Source organism: Taudactylus pleione, unplaced genomic scaffold (genome assembly GCF_031769625.1).
Source record: "Taudactylus pleione unplaced genomic scaffold, aTauple2 ptg000473l, whole genome shotgun sequence".
Classification (NCBI taxonomy): domain Eukaryota; kingdom Metazoa; phylum Chordata; class Amphibia; order Anura; family Myobatrachidae; genus Taudactylus; species Taudactylus pleione.
The window spans coordinates 5,378,000-5,395,674 of record NW_028284875.1 but is presented as its reverse complement, the minus strand read 5'-3'; the positions used below and the strand labels follow the sequence as shown (position 1 = coordinate 5,395,674).

General features: G+C 32.6%; 7 non-coding genes across 7 annotated transcripts; all 7 read right to left on the bottom strand.

The window, feature by feature from the left end:
• Positions 1 to 1,738: 1,738 nt before the first annotated feature.
• TRNAR-CCU (transfer RNA arginine (anticodon CCU)) lies at positions 1,739 to 1,811 on the bottom strand. The gene has a single exon. It is a non-coding gene; the product is annotated as a tRNA-Arg (tRNA).
• Positions 1,812 to 3,231: 1,420 nt separating this feature from the next.
• TRNAR-UCU (transfer RNA arginine (anticodon UCU)) lies at positions 3,232 to 3,304 on the bottom strand. The gene has a single exon. It is a non-coding gene; the product is annotated as a tRNA-Arg (tRNA).
• A 1,428-nt stretch (positions 3,305 to 4,732) lies between these two features.
• On the bottom strand, positions 4,733 to 4,805 carry TRNAR-CCU (transfer RNA arginine (anticodon CCU)). Its single transcript has one exon. It is a non-coding gene; the product is annotated as a tRNA-Arg (tRNA).
• Positions 4,806 to 12,070: 7,265 nt separating this feature from the next.
• On the bottom strand, positions 12,071 to 12,163 carry TRNAI-UAU (transfer RNA isoleucine (anticodon UAU)). Its single transcript is given in 2 exon segments — positions 12,071 to 12,106; positions 12,126 to 12,163. It is a non-coding gene; the product is annotated as a tRNA-Ile (tRNA).
• Positions 12,164 to 13,581: 1,418 nt separating this feature from the next.
• Positions 13,582 to 13,674, bottom strand: TRNAI-UAU (transfer RNA isoleucine (anticodon UAU)). The gene is given in 2 exon segments: positions 13,582 to 13,617; positions 13,637 to 13,674. It is a non-coding gene; the product is annotated as a tRNA-Ile (tRNA).
• A 1,419-nt stretch (positions 13,675 to 15,093) lies between these two features.
• TRNAI-UAU (transfer RNA isoleucine (anticodon UAU)) lies at positions 15,094 to 15,186 on the bottom strand. The gene is given in 2 exon segments: positions 15,094 to 15,129; positions 15,149 to 15,186. It is a non-coding gene; the product is annotated as a tRNA-Ile (tRNA).
• A 1,418-nt stretch (positions 15,187 to 16,604) lies between these two features.
• Positions 16,605 to 16,697, bottom strand: TRNAI-UAU (transfer RNA isoleucine (anticodon UAU)). Its single transcript is given in 2 exon segments — positions 16,605 to 16,640; positions 16,660 to 16,697. It is a non-coding gene; the product is annotated as a tRNA-Ile (tRNA).
• Positions 16,698 to 17,675: the final 978 nt, after the last annotated feature.

Here is a 17,675-nt window from a genome sequence, read left to right as displayed (position 1 = left end):
AGATGATAATCATTAACTGATGACATTAGAAAAAAAATTACATTTGCTCCAGGTGAGGCTTGAACTCACAACCTCAGCATTGCTCAACAGATACTGTCTTTTAAGTTCTGCGCACAGACCGATTGCGCCACAGGAGCACATGGTCAAAGTGCATTATTTTTAGTTGAGTGATTTTAGCATCGAGTTGACTAAGTAAATTAACTTGGTTTATTCATTTTAAATTAGTTACTTTTTAAATCCACTAAACTACTGCACCCAATAATAAAGTACCTAAAAAAAGTAATATTCTAATCATAAGGTAATCAATTATATTGTGCATTTGTGTTATTGCCCAGTTTTATGTATCCATAGGTGTATATTGCAATGAATTCATGCCATTGTTGTACAGTTCAATATTATCAAAATTGTAAAATAATTCCTGTTTATTTATCTTAAATAATATTTGCTATAGATATATGTAACTTTAATGTTGCATAGGGAAAAAATACACTATAATACCAAAAAATGCAGTATCTTTAAATAAAAATAAGTTAAATCTCACTTGTGCTCTATATTTAAAGGTAAACATTGTTTTTTTGGTCTGAAGCACCTAAATTGTCAGTAAAGTCAGTGTCCAAAGAAATATAAAAAGCAGAAAATTACCCTTTTGATGACATGGATGAAAGGACTTCAAGAAACCCATCAGCAATTGCAATAGAAATTGTTATTTTGTAGCCACTCTGATATTAAATTGCAATTAAAACTTAATAGGTATGTTTTGGTATATATGGATTTTCTGCAATACCATTAAGACAGTCACCTGAATTGAAAAAAAGCATAACTTCTAGAATGAGAATGAGCAACAAAGGAACTTGTTGGTTTATTCATTTTAAATTAGTTACTTTTTAAATCCACTAAACTACTGCACCCAATAATAAAGTACCTAAAAAAAGTAATATTCTAATCATAAGGTAATCAATTATATTGTGCATTTGTGTTATTGCCCAGTTTTATGTATCCATAGGTGTATATTGCAATGAATTCATGCCATTGTTGTACAGTTCAATATTATCAAAATTGTAAAATAATTCCTGTTTATTTATCTTAAATAATATTTGCTATAGATATATGTAACTTTAATGTTGCATAGGGAAAATATACACTATAATACCAAAAAATGCAGTATCTTTAAATAAAAAAAAGTTAAATCTCACTTGTGCTCTATATTTAAAGGTAAACATTGTTTTTTTGGTCTGAAGCACCTAAATTGTCAGTAAAGTCAGTGTCCAAAGAAATATAAAAAGCAGAAAATTACCCTTTTGATGACATGGATGAAAGGACTTCAAGAAACCCATCAGCAATTGCAATAGAAATTGTTATTTTGTAGCCACTCTGATATTAAATTGCAATTAAAACTTAATAGGTATGTTTTGGTATATATGGATTTTCTGCAATACCATTAAGACAGTCACCTGAATTGAAAAAAAGCATAACTTCTAGAATGAGAATGAGCAACAAAGGAACATGCATCCTAGATGGGACTTGAAGCCACTGTCCCAGGTGATAGTAAACTTTTCAGGAAACTAATCCACAATGTCATTAGGATAAATGTCTGCTTTTAGATACTGGGCCATAATTTTGCAAGCTGAACAGTTCCGGATTGATAAGCAGATAAAAGTTTCTGGTGGAGCCATTTGTGCAGTATGAAGCAAGAATGAAAGGAACATCTCCAAAATTATTTTAATGAAATAAAGCCTATCATCCCAGATGGGACTTGAACCCACAATGCCTGGCTTAGGAGGCCAGTGCCTTATCCATTAGGCCACTGGGGCTTAGTAACATCTTGAGTGAAACTGATTTTTTCATTAGTATAATCATTAATTGTTGCAATATAGGAAAGCCATTTATTTGTGTTCTTTGCTTTACAAATCCCAGCATGAAATGTGATTGTACTATCCAGACCTAATAGTGTGGACCCTCATGTTACATTGCAGCAAAACAGATTGATGCATCTCTTTTACCAATAAAGAGGTAGTCTTTTGCATTCCATTTTGTTGACTAACTAAAGTAATTTTTACAGTGCATATGAACCAAAGCAGCTGTGTGTACTGGTACTTAAAAACAGTCATGTTTGTGTTTTTTTTCTGCCTTCATATCAGGATGTTCAGGAAGCAGATGATAATCATTAACTGATGAAATTAGAAAAAAAATTACATTTGCTTCAGGTGAGGCTTGAATTCACAACCTCAGGATTGCTCAACAGATACTGTCTTATAAGTACCGCGCACAGACCGATTGCGCCACAGGAGCACATGGTCAAAGTGCATTATTTTTAGTTGAGTGATTTTAGCATCGAGTTGACTAAGTAAATTAACTTGGTTTATTCATTTTAAATTAGTTACTTTTTAAATCCACTAAACTACTGCACCCAATAATAAAGTACCTAAAAAAAGTAATATTCTAATCATAAGGTAATCAATTATATTGTGCATTTGTGTTATTGCCCAGTTTTATGTATCCATAGGTGTATATTGCAATGAATTCATGCCATTGTTGTACAGTTCAATATTATCAAAATTGTAAAATAATTCCTGTTTATTTATCTTAAATAATATTTGCTATAGATATATGTAACTTTAATGTTGCATAGGGAAAATATACACTATAATACCAAAAAATGCAGTATCTTTAAATAAAAATAAGTTAAATCTCACTTGTGCTCTATATTTAAAGGTAAACATTGTTTTTTTGGTCTGAAGCACCTAAATTGTCAGTAAAGTCAGTGTCCAAAGAAATATAAAAAGCAGAAAATTACCCTTTTGATGACATGGATGAAAGGACTTCAAGAAACCCATCAGCAATTGCAATAGAAATTGTTATTTTGTAGCCACTCTGATATTAAATTGCAATTAAAACTTAATAGGTATGTTTTGGTATATATGGATTTTCTGCAATACCATTAAGACAGTCACCTGAATTGAAAAAAAGTATAACTTCTAGAATGAGAATGAGCAACAAAGGAACATGCATCCTAGATGGGACTTGAAGCCACTGTCCCAGGTGATAGTAAACTTTTCAGGAAACTAATCCACAATGTCATTAGGATAAATGTCTGCTTTTAGATACTGGGCCATAATTTTGCAAGCTGAACAGTTCCGGATTGATAAGCAGATAAAAGTTTCTGGTGGAGCCATTTGTGCAGTATGAAGCAAGAATGAAAGGAACATCTCCAAAATTATTTTAAAGAAATAAAGCCCCAGATGGGACTTGAACCCACAACCCCTGGCTTAGAAGGCCAGTGCCTTATCCATTAGGCCACTGGGGCTTAGTAACATCTTTGAGTGAAACTGAATTTTTCATTAGTATAATCATTAATTGTTGCGATATAGGAAAGCCGTTTATTTGTGTTCTTTGCTTTACAAATCCCAGCATGAAATGTGATTGTACTATCCAGACCTAATAGTGTGGACCCTCATGTTACATTGTAGCAAAACAGATTGATGCAACTCTTTTACCAATAAAGAGGTAGTCTTTTGCATTCCATTTTGTTGACTAACTAAAGTAATGTTTACACTGCATATGAACCAAAGCAGCTGTGTGTACTGGTACTTAAAAACAGTCATGTTTGTGTTTTTTTTCTGCCTTCATATCAGGATGTTCAGGAAGCAGATGATAATCATTAACTGATGACATTAGAAAAAAAATTACATTTGCTCCAGGTGAGGCTTGAACTCACAACCTCAGCATTGCTCAACAGATACTGTCTTTTAAGTTCTGCGCACAGACCGATTGCGCCACAGGAGCACATGGTCAAAGCGCATTATTTTTAGTTGAGTGATTTTAGCATCGAGTTGACTAAGTAAATTAACTTGGTTTATTCATTTTAAATTAGTTACTTTTTAAATCCACTAAACTACTGCACCCAATAATAAAGTACCTAATAAAAGTAATATTCTAATCATAAGGTAATCAATTATATTGTGCATTTGTGTTATTGCCCAGTTTTATGTATCCATAGGTGTATATTGCAATGAATTCATGCCATTGTTGTACAGTTCAATATTATCAAAATTGTAAAATAATTCCTGTTTATTTATCTTAAATAATATTTGCTATAGATATATGTAACTTTAATGTTGCATAGGGAAAATATACACTATAATACCAAAAAATGCAGTATCTTTAAATAAAAATAAGTTAAATCTCACTTGTGCTCTATATTTAAAGGTAAACATTGTTTTTTTGGTCTGAAGCACCTAAATTGTCAGTAAAGTCAGTGTCCAAAGAAATATAAAAAGCAGAAAATTACCCTTTTGATGACATGGATGAAAGGACTTCAAGAAACCCATCAGCAATTGCAATAGAAATTGTTATTTTGTAGCCACTCTGATATTAAATTGCAATTAAAACTTAATAGGTATGTTTTGGTATATATGGATTTTCTGCAATACCATTAAGACAGTCACCTGAATTGAAAAAAAGTATAACTTCTAGAATGAGAATGAGCAACAAAGGAACATGCATCCTAGATGGGACTTGAAGCCACTGTCCCAGGTGATAGTAAACTTTTCAGGAAACTAATCCACAATGTCATTAGGATTAATGTCTGCTTTTAGATACTGGGCCATAATTTTGCAAGCTGAACAGTTCCGGATTGATAAGCAGATAAAAGTTTCTGGTGGAGCCATTTGTGCAGTATGAAGCAAGAATGAAAGGAACATCTCCAAAATTATTTTAATGAAATAAAGCCTATCATCCCAGATGGGACTTGAACCCACAATGCCTGGCTTAGGAGGCCAGTGCCTTATCCATTAGGCCACTGGGGCTTAGAAACATCTTGAGTGAAACTGATTTTTTCATTAGTATAATCATTAATTGTTGCAATATAGGAAAGCCATTTATTTGTGTTCTTTGCTTTACAAATCCCAGCATGAAATGTGATTGTACTATCCAGACCTAATAGTGTGGACCCTCATGTTACATTGCAGCAAAACAGATTGATGCATCTCTTTTACCAATAAAGAGGTAGTCTTTTGCATTCCATTTTGTTGACTAACTAAAGTAATTTTTACAGTGCATATGAACCAAAGCAGCTGTGTGTACTGGTACTTAAAAACAGTCATGTTTGTGTTTTTTTTCTGCCTTCATATCAGGATGTTCAGGAAGCAGATGATAATCATTAATTGATGAAATTAGAAAAAAAATTACATTTGCTTCAGGTGAGGCTTGAATTCACAACCTCAGGATTGCTCAACAGATACTGTCTCATAAGTACCGCGCACAGACCGATTGCGCCACAGGAGCACATGGACAAAGCACTTTATTTTTAGTTGAGGGATTTTAGCATCGAGTTGACTAAGTAAATTAACTTGGTTTATTAATTTTAAATTAGTTACTTTTTAAATCCACTAAACTACTGCACCCAATACTAAAGAACCTAAAAAAAGTAATATTCTAATCATAAGGTAATCAATTATATTGTGCATTTGTGTTATTGCCCAGTTTTATGTATCCATAGGTGTATATTGCAATGAATTCATGCCATTATTGTACAGTACAATATTATCAAAATTGTAAAATAATTCCTGTTTATTTATCTTAAATAATATTTGCTATAGATATATGTAACTTTAATGTTGAATAGGGAAAATATACACTATAATACCAAAAAATGCAGTATCTTTAAATAAAAATAAGTTAAATCTCACTTGTGCTCTATATTTAAAGGTAAACATTGTTTTTTTGGTCTGAAGCACCTAAATTGTCAGTAAAGTCAGTGTCCAAAGAAATATAAAAGGCAGAAAATTACCCTTTTGATGACATGGATGAAAGGACTTCAAGAAACCCATCAGCAATTGCAATAGAAATTGTTATTTTGTAGCCACTCTGATATTAAATTGCAATTAAAACTTAATAGGTATGTTTTGGTATATATGGATTTTCTGCAATACCATTAAGACAGTCACCTGAATTGAAAAAAAACATAACTTCTAGAATGAGAATGAGCAACAAAGGAACATGCATCCTAGATGGGACTTGAAGCCACTGTCCCAGGTGATAGTAAACATTTCAGGAAACTAATCCACAATGTCATTAGGATAAATGTCTGCTTTTAGATACTGGGCCATAATTTTGCAAGCTGAACAGTTCCGGATTGATAAGCAGATAAAAGTTTCTGGTGGAGCCATTTGTGCAGTATGAAGCAAGAATGAAAGGAACATCTCCAAAATTATTTTAATGAAATAAAGCCTATCATCCCAGATGGGACTTGAACCCACAATGCCTGGCTAAGGAGGCCAGTGCCTTATCCATTAGGCCACTGGGGCTTAGTAACATCTTGAGTGAAACTGATTTTTTCATTAGTATAATCATTAATTGTTGCAATATAGGAAAGCCATTTATTTGTGTTCTTTGCTTTACAAATCCCAGCATGAAATGTGATTGTACTATCCAGACCTAATAGTGTGGACCCTCATGTTACATTGCAGCAAAACAGATTGATGCATCTCTTTTACCAATAAAGAGGTAGTCTTTTGCATTCCATTTTGTTGACTAACTAAAGTAATTTTTACAGTGCATATGAACCAAAGCAGCTGTGTGTACTGGTACTTAAAAACAGTCATGTTTGTGTTTTTTTTCTGCCTTCATATCAGGATGTTCAGGAAGCAGATGATAATCATTAACTGATGAAATTAGAAAAAAAATTACATTTGCTTCAGGTGAGGCTTGAACTCACAACCTCAGCATTGCTCAACAGATACTGTCTTTTAAGTTCTGCGCACAGACCGATTGCGCCACAGGAGCACATGGTCAAAGTGCATTATTTTTAGTTGAGTGATTTTAGCATCGAGTTGACTAAGTAAATTAACTTGGTTTATTCATTTTAAATTAGTTACTTTTTAAATCCACTAAACTACTGCACCCAATACTAAAGTACCTAATAAAAGTAATATTCTAATCATAAGGTAATCAATTATATTGTGCATTTGTGTTATTGCCCAGTTTTATGTATCCATAGGTGTATATTGCAATGAATTCATGCCATTATTGTACAGTACAATATTATCAAAATTGTAAAATAATTCCTGTTTATTTATCTTAAATAATATTTGCTATAGATATATGTAACTTTAATGTTGAATAGGGAAAATATACACTATAATACCAAAAAATGCAGTATCTTTAAATAAAAATAAGTTAAATCTCACTTGTGCTCTATATTTAAAGGTAAACATTGTTTTTTTGGTCTGAAGCACCTAAATTGTCAGTAAAGTCAGTGTCCAAAGAAATATAAAAGGCAGAAAATTACCCTTTTGATGACATGGATGAAAGGACTTCAAGAAACCCATCAGCAATTGCAATAGAAATTGTTATTTTGTAGCCACTCTGATATTAAATTGCAATTAAAACTTAATAGGTATGTTTTGGTATATATGGATTTTCTGCAATACCATTAAGACAGTCACCTGAATTGAAAAAAAGCATAACTTCTAGAATGAGAATGAGCAACAAATTAACATGCATCCTAGATGGGACTTGAAGCCACTGTCCCAGGTGATAGTAAACTTTTCAGGAAACTAATCGTTTATTTGTGTTCTTTGCTTTACAAATACCAGCATGAAATGTGATTGTACTATCCAGACCTAATAGTGTGGACCCTCATGTTACATTGCAGCAAAACAGATTGATGCAACTCTTTTACCAATAAAGAGGTAGTCTTTTGCATTCCATTTTGTTGACTAACTAAAGTAATGTTTACACTGCATATGAACCAAAGCAGCTGTGTGTACTGGTACTTAAAAACAGTCATGTTTGTGTTTTTTTTCTGCCTTCATATCAGGATGTTCAGGAAGCAGATGATAATCATTAACTGATGACATTAGAAAAAAAATTACATTTGCTCCAGGTGAGGCTTGAACTCACAACCTCAGCATTGCTCAACAGATACTGTCTTTTAAGTTCTGCGCACAGACCGATTGCGCCACAGGAGCACATGGTCAAAGTGCATTATTTTTAGTTGAGTGATTTTAGCATCGAGTTGACTAAGTAAATTAACTTGGTTTATTCATTTTAAATTAGTTACTTTTTAAATCCACTAAACTACTGCACCCAATACTAAAGTACCTAATAAAAGTAATATTCTAATCATAAGGTAATCAATTATATTGTGCATTTGTGTTATTGCCCAGTTTTATGTATCCATAGGTGTATATTGCAATGAATTCATGCCATTATTGTACAGTACAATATTATCAAAATTGTAAAATAATTCCTGTTTATTTATCTTAAATAATATTTGCTATAGATATATGTAACTTTAATGTTGAATAGGGAAAATATACACTATAATACCAAAAAATGCAGTATCTTTAAATAAAAATAAGTTAAATCTCACTTGTGCTCTATATTTAAAGGTAAACATTGTTTTTTTGGTCTGAAGCACCTAAATTGTCAGTAAAGTCAGTGTCCAAAGAAATATAAAAGGCAGAAAATTACCCTTTTGATGACATGGATGAAAGGACTTCAAGAAACCCATCAGCAATTGCAATAGAAATTGTTATTTTGTAGCCACTCTGATATTAAATTGCAATTAAAACTTAATAGGTATGTTTTGGTATATATGGATTTTCTGCAATACCATTAAGACAGTCACCTGAATTGAAAAAAAGCATAACTTCTAGAATGAGAATGAGCAACAAAGGAACATGCATCCTAGATGGGACTTGAAGCCACTGTCCCAGGTGATAGTAAACTTTTCAGGAAACTAATCGTTTATTTGTGTTCTTTGCTTTACAAATACCAGCATGAAATGTGATTGTACTATCCAGACCTAATAGTGTGGACCCTCATGTTACATTGCAGCAAAACAGATTGATGCAACTCTTTTACCAATAAAGAGGTAGTCTTTTGCATTCCATTTTGTTGACTAACTAAAGTAATGTTTACACTGCATATGAACCAAAGCAGCTGTGTGTACTGGTACTTAAAAACAGTCATGTTTGTGTTTTTTTTCTGCCTTCATATCAGGATGTTCAGGAAGCAGATGATAATCATTAACTGATGACATTAGAAAAAAAATTACATTTGCTCCAGGTGAGGCTTGAACTCACAACCTCAGCATTGCTCAACAGATACTGTCTTTTAAGTTCTGCGCACAGACCGATTGCGCCACAGGAGCACATGGTCAAAGTGCATTATTTTTAGTTGAGTGATTTTAGCATCGAGTTGACTAAGTAAATTAACTTGGTTTATTCATTTTAAATTAGTTACTTTTTAAATCCACTAAACTACTGCACCCAATAATAAAGTACCTAAAAAAAGTAATATTCTAATCATAAGGTAATCAATTATATTGTGCATTTGTGTTATTGCCCAGTTTTATGTATCCATAGGTGTATATTGCAATGAATTCATGCCATTGTTGTACAGTTCAATATTATCAAAATTGTAAAATAATTCCTGTTTATTTATCTTAAATAATATTTGCTATAGATATATGTAACTTTAATGTTGCATAGGGAAAATATACACTATAATACCAAAAAATGCAGTATCTTTAAATAAAAATAAGTTAAATCTCACTTGTGCTCTATATTTAAAGGTAAACATTGTTTTTTTGGTCTGAAGCACCTAAATTGTCAGTAAAGTCAGTGTCCAAAGAAATATAAAAAGCAGAAAATTACCCTTTTGATGACATGGATGAAAGGACTTCAAGAAACCCATCAGCAATTGCAATAGAAATTGTTATTTTGTAGCCACTCTGATATTAAATTGCAATTAAAACTTAATAGGTATGTTTTGGTATATATGGATTTTCTGCAATACCATTAAGACAGTCACCTGAATTGAAAAAAAGCATAACTTCTAGAATGAGAATGAGCAACAAAGGAACATGCATCCTAGATGGGACTTGAAGCCACTGTCCCAGGTGATAGCAAACTTATCCGGAAACTAATCCACAATGTCATCAGGATAAATGTCTGCTTTTAGATACAGGGCCATAATTTTGCAAGCTGAACAGTACCGGATTGTTAAGCAGATAAAAGTTTCTGGTGGAGACATTTGTGCAGTATCAAGCAAGAATAAAGGGAACATCTCCAGTAATTATATGGATGAAATAAAGCCCAGATGAGACTTGAAACCACAATCGCTAGCTTAGGAGGCCAATGCCTTATCCATTAGGCCAGTGGGGCTTAGTAACATCTTTGTGTGAAACTGATTTTTTCATTAGTATAATCATTAATTGTTGCGATATAGGAAAGCCGTTTATTTGTGTTCTTTGCTTTACAAATCCCATCATGAAATGTGATTGTACTAACCAGACCTAATAGTGTGGACCCTCATGTTACATTGCAGCAAAACAGATTGATGCAACTCTTTTACCAATAAAGAGGTAGTCTTTTGCATTCCATTTTGTTGACTAACTAAAGTAATGTTTACAGTGCATATGAACCAAAGCAGATGTGTGTACTGGTACCTTAAAAACAGTCATGTTTGTGATTTTTTTCTGCCTTCATATCAGGATGTTCAGGTAGCAGATGATAATCATTAACTGATGACATTAGAAAAAAAATTACATTTGCTCCAGTTGAGGCTTGAACTCACAACCTCGGCATTGCTCAACAGATACTGTCTTATAAGTACCGCGCGCTAACCTATTGCGCCACATGAGCACATGGTCAAAGTGTATTATTTTTAGTTGAGTGATTTTAGCATCGAGTTGACTAAGTATATTAACTTGGTTTATTAACTTTAAATTAGTTACTTTTTAAATCCACTAAACTACTGCACCCAATACTAAAGTACCTAATAAAAGTAATATTCTAATCATAAGTTAATCAATTATATTATGCATTTGTGTTATTGCCCAGTTTATGTATCCTTAGGTGTATATTGCAATGAATTCATGCCATTGCTGTACAGTTCAATATTATCAAAATTGTAAAATAATTCCTGTTTATAAATAATTCCTGTTTATTTATCTTAAATAATATTTGCTATAAATATATGTAACTTCAATGTTGCATAGGGAAAATATACACTATAATACCAAAAAGTGCAGTATCTTTAAATAAAAATAAGTTAAATCTCACTTGTTCTCTATATTTAAAGGTAAACATTGTTTTTTTGGTCTGTAGCACCTAAATTGTCAGTAAAGTCAGTGTCCAAAGAAATATAAAAAGCAGAAAATTACCCTTTTGATGACATGGATGAAAGGACTTCAAGAAACCCATCAGCAATTGTCATAGACATTGATATTTTGTAGCCACTCTGATATTAAATTGCAATTAAAACTTAATAGGTATGTTTTGGTATATATGGATTTCATGCAATACCATTAAGACAGTCACCTGCTTTGAAAAAAAGCATAACTTCTAGAATGAGAATGAGCATCAAAGGAACATGCATCCTAGATGAGACTTGAAGTCACTGTCCCAGGTGATAGCAAACTTATCCGGAAACTAATCCACAATGTCATCAGGATAAATGTCTGCTTTTAGATACAGGGCCATAATTTTGCAAGCTGAACAGTACCGGATTGTTAAGCAGATAAAAGTTTCTGGTGGAGACATTTGTGCAGTATCAAGCAAGAATAAAGGGAACATCTCCAGTAATTATATTGATGAAATAAAGCCCAGATGAGACTTAAAACCACAATCCCTAGCTTAGGAGGCCAGTGCCTTATCCATTAGGCCAGTGGGGCTTAGTAACATCTTTGTGTGAAACTGATTTTTTCATTAGTATAATCATTAATTGTTGCGATATAGGAAAGCCGTTTATTTGTGTTCTTTGCTTTACAAATCCCAGCATGAAATGTGATTGTACTAACCAGACCTAATAGTGTGGACCCTCATGTTACATTGCAGCAAAACAGATTGATGCAACTCTTTTACCAATAAAGAGGTAGTCTTTTGCATTCCATTTTGTTGACTAACTAAAGTAATGTTTACAGTGCATATGAACCAAAGCAGATGTGTGTACTGGTACCTTAAAAACAGTCATGTTTGTGATTTTTTTCTGCCTTCATATCAGGATGTTCAGGTAGCAGATGATAATCATTAACTGATGACATTAGAAAAAAAATTACATTTGCTCCAGGTGAGGGTTGAACTCACAACCTCAGCATTGCTCAACAGATACTGTCTTATAAGTACCGCGCGCTAACCTATTGCGCCACAGGAGCACATGGCCAAAGTGTATTATTTTTAGTTGAGTGATTTTAGCATCGAGTTGACTAAGTATATTAACTTGGTTTATTAATTTTAAATTAGTTACTTTTTAAATCCACTAAACTACTGCACCCAATACTAAAGTACCTAATAAAAGTAATATTCTAATCATAAGTTAATCAATTATATTGTGCATTTGTGTTATTGCCCAGTTTTATGTATCCTTAGGTGTATATTGCAATGAATTCATGCCATTGCTGTACAGTTCAATATTATCAAAATTGTAAAATAATTCCTGTTTATAAATAATTCCTGTTTATTTATCTTAAATAATATTTGCTATAAATATATGTAACTTCAATGTTGCATAGGGAAAATATACACTATAATACCAAAAAGTGCAGTATCTTTAAATAAAAATAAGTTAAATCTCACTTGTGCTCTATATTTAAAGGTAAACATTGTTTTTTTGGTCTGTAGCACCTAAATTGTCAGTAAAGTCAGTGTCCAAAGAAATATAAAAAGCAGAAAATTACCCTTTTGATGACATGGATGAAAGGACTTCAAGAAACCCATCAGCAATTGCCATAGACATTGTTATTTTGTAGCCACTCTGATATTAAATTGCAATTAAAACTTAATAGGTATGTTTTGGTATATATGGATTTCATGCAATACCATTAAGACAGTCACCTGCATTGAAAAAAAGCATAACTTCTAGAATGAGAATGAGCATCAAAGGAACATGCATCCTAGATGAGACTTGAAGCCACTGTCCCAGGTGATAGCAAACTTATCCGGAAACTAATCCATAATGTCATCAGGATAAATGTCTGCTTTTAGATACAGGGCCATAATTTTGCAAGCTGAAAAGTACCGGATTGTTGAGCAGAAAAAAGTTTCTGGTGGAGCCATTTGTGCAGTATCAAGCAAGAATAAAGGGAACATCTCAAGTAATTATATGGATGAAATAAAGCTCAGATGAGACGTGAAACCACAATCCCTGGCATAGGAGGCCAGTGCCTTATCCATTAGGCCAGTGGGGCTTAGTAACATCTTTGTGTGAAACTGATTTTTTCATTAGTATAATCATTAATTGTTGCGATATAGGAAAGATGTTTATTTGTGTTCTTTGCTTTACAAATCCCAGCATGAAATGTGATTGTACTAACCAGACCTAATAGTGTGGACCCTCATGTTACATTGCAGCAAAACAGATTGATGCAACTCTTTTACCAATAAAGAGGTAGTCTTTTGCATTCCATTTTGTTGACTAACTAAAGTAATGTTTACAGTGCATATGAACCAAAGCAGATGTGTGTACTGGTACTTAAAAACAGTCATGTTTGTGATTTTTTTCTGCCTTCATATCAGGATGTTCAGGTAGCAGATGATAATCATTAACTGATGACATTAGAAAAAAAATTACATTTGCCCCAGGTGAGGCTTGAACTCACAACCTCGGCATTGCTCAACAGATACTGTCTTATAAGTACTGCGCGCTGACCGATTGCGCCACAGGAGCACATGGGCAAAGTGTATTATTTTTAGTTGAGTGATTTTAGCATCGAGGTGACTAAGTATATTAACTTGGTTTATTAATTTTAAATTAGTTACTTTTTAAATCCACTAAACTACTGCACCCAATACTAAAGTACCTAATAAAAGTAATATTCTAATCATAAGTTAATCAATTATATTGTGCATTTGTGTTATTGCCCAGTTTTATGTATCCTTAGGTGTATATTGCAATGAATTCATGCCATTGCTGTACAGTTCAATATTATCAAAATTGTAAAATAATTCCTGTTTATAAATAATTCCTGTTTATTTATCTTAAATAATATTTGCTATAAATATATGTAACTTCAATGTTGCATAGGGAAAATATACACTATAATACCAAAAAGTGCAGTATCTTTAAATAAAAATAAGTTAAATCTCACTTGTTCTCTATATTTAAAGGTAAACATTGTTTTTTTGGTCTGTAGCACCTAAATTGTCAGTAAAGTCAGTGTCCAAAGAAATATAAAAAGCAGAAAATTACCCTTTTGATGACATGGATGAAAGGACTTCAAGAAACCCATCAGCAATTGTCATAGACATTGATATTTTGTAGCCACTCTGATATTAAATTGCAATTAAAACTTAATAGGTATGTTTTGGTATATATGGATTTCATGCAATACCATTAAGACAGTCACCTGCTTTGAAAAAAAGCATAACTTCTAGAATGAGAATGAGCATCAAAGGAACATGCATCCTAGATGAGACTTGAAGTCACTGTCCCAGGTGATAGCAAACTTATCCGGAAACTAATCCACAATGTCATCAGGATAAATGTCTGCTTTTAGATACAGGGCCATAATTTTGCAAGCTGAACAGTACCGGATTGTTAAGCAGATAAAAGTTTCTGGTGGAGACATTTGTGCAGTATCAAGCAAGAATAAAGGGAACATCTCCAGTAATTATATTGATGAAATAAAGCCCAGATGAGACTTAAAACCACAATCCCTAGCTTAGGAGGCCAGTGCCTTATCCATTAGGCCAGTGGGGCTTAGTAACATCTTTGTGTGAAACTGATTTTTTCATTAGTATAATCATTAATTGTTGCGATATAGGAAAGCCGTTTATTTGTGTTCTTTGCTTTACAAATCCCAGCATGAAATGTGATTGTACTAACCAGACCTAATAGTGTGGACCCTCATGTTACATTGCAGCAAAACAGATTGATGCAACTCTTTTACCAATAAAGAGGTAGTCTTTTGCATTCCATTTTGTTGACTAACTAAAGTAATGTTTACAGTGCATATGAACCAAAGCAGATGTGTGTACTGGTACCTTAAAAACAGTCATGTTTGTGATTTTTTTCTGCCTTCATATCAGGATGTTCAGGTAGCAGATGATAATCATTAACTGATGACATTAGAAAAAAAATTACATTTGCTCCAGGTGAGGGTTGAACTCACAACCTCAGCATTGCTCAACAGATACTGTCTTATAAGTACCGCGCGCTAACCTATTGCGCCACAGGAGCACATGGCCAAAGTGTATTATTTTTAGTTGAGTGATTTTAGCATCGAGTTGACTAAGTATATTAACTTGGTTTATTAATTTTAAATTAGTTACTTTTTAAATCCACTAAACTACTGCACCCAATACTAAAGTACCTAATAAAAGTAATATTCTAATCATAAGTTAATCAATTATATTGTGCATTTGTGTTATTGCCCAGTTTTATGTATCCTTAGGTGTATATTGCAATGAATTCATGCCATTGCTGTACAGTTCAATATTATCAAAATTGTAAAATAATTCCTGTTTATAAATAATTCCTGTTTATTTATCTTAAATAATATTTGCTATAAATATATGTAACTTCAATGTTGCATAGGGAAAATATACACTATAATACCAAAAAGTGCAGTATCTTTAAATAAAAATAAGTTAAATCTCACTTGTGCTCTATATTTAAAGGTAAACATTGTTTTTTTGGTCTGTAGCACCTAAATTGTCAGTAAAGTCAGTGTCCAAAGAAATATAAAAAGCAGAAAATTACCCTTTTGATGACATGGATGAAAGGACTTCAAGAAACCCATCAGCAATTGCCATAGACATTGTTATTTTGTAGCCACTCTGATATTAAATTGCAATTAAAACTTAATAGGTATGTTTTGGTATATATGGATTTCATGCAATACCATTAAGACAGTCACCTGCATTGAAAAAAAGCATAACTTCTAGAATGAGAATGAGCATCAAAGGAACATGCATCCTAGATGAGACTTGAAGCCACTGTCCCAGGTGATAGCAAACTTATCCGGAAACTAATCCATAATGTCATCAGGATAAATGTCTGCTTTTAGATACAGGGCCATAATTTTGCAAGCTGAAAAGTACCGGATTGTTGAGCAGAAAAAAGTTTCTGGTGGAGCCATTTGTGCAGTATCAAGCAAGAATAAAGGGAACATCTCAAGTAATTATATGGATGAAATAAAGCTCAGATGAGACGTGAAACCACAATCCCTGGCATAGGAGGCCAGTGCCTTATCCATTAGGCCAGTGGGGCTTAGTAACATCTTTGTGTGAAACTGATTTTTTCATTAGTATAATCATTAATTGTTGCGATATAGGAAAGATGTTTATTTGTGTTCTTTGCTTTACAAATCCCAGCATGAAATGTGATTGTACTAACCAGACCTAATAGTGTGGACCCTCATGTTACATTGCAGCAAAACAGATTGATGCAACTCTTTTACCAATAAAGAGGTAGTCTTTTGCATTCCATTTTGTTGACTAACTAAAGTAATGTTTACAGTGCATATGAACCAAAGCAGATGTGTGTACTGGTACTTAAAAACAGTCATGTTTGTGATTTTTTTCTGCCTTCATATCAGGATGTTCAGGTAGCAGATGATAATCATTAACTGATGACATTAGAAAAAAAATTACATTTGCCCCAGGTGAGGCTTGAACTCACAACCTCGGCATTGCTCAACAGATACTGTCTTATAAGTACTGCGCGCTGACCGATTGCGCCACAGGAGCACATGGGCAAAGTGTATTATTTTTAGTTGAGTGATTTTAGCATCGAGGTGACTAAGTATATTAACTTGGTTTATTAATTTTAAATTAGTTACTTTTTAAATCCACTAAACTACTGCACCCAATACTAAAGTACCTAATAAAAGTAATATTCTAATCATAAGTTAATCAATTATATTGTGCATTTGTGTTATTGCCCAGTTTTATGTATCCTTAGGTGTATATTGCAATGAATTCATGCCATTGCTGTACAGTTCAATATTATCAAAATTGTAAAATAATTCCTGTTTATAAATAATTCCTGTTTATTTATCTTAAATAATATTTGCTATAAATATATGTAACTTCAATGTTGCATAGGGAAAATATACACTATAATACCAAAAAGTGCAGTATCTTTAAATAAAAATAAGTTAAATCTCACTTGTGCTCTATATTTAAAGGTAAACATTGTTATTGCCCAGTTTTATGTATCCTTAGGTGTATATTGCAATGAATTCATGCCATTGCTGTACAGTCTAATATTCTCAAAATTGTAAAATAATTCCTGTTTATAAATAATTCCTGTTTATTTATCTTAAATAATATTTGCTATAAATATATGTAACTTCAATGTTGCATAGGGAAAATATACACTATAATACCAAAAAGTGCAGTATCTTTAAATAAAAATAAGTTAAATCTCACTTGTTCTCTATATTTAAAGGTAAACATTGTTTTTTTGGTCTGTAGCACCTAAATTGTCAGTAAAGTCAGTGTCCAAAGAAATATAAAAAGCAGAAAATTACCCTTTTGATGACATGGATGAAAGGACTTCAAGAAACCCATCAGCAATTGCAATAGACATTGTTATTTTGTAGCCACTCTGATATTAAATTGCAATTAAAACTTAATAGGTATGTTTTGGTATATATGGATTTCATGCAATACCATTAAGACAGTCACCTGCTTTGAAAAAAAGCATAACTTCTAGAATGAGAA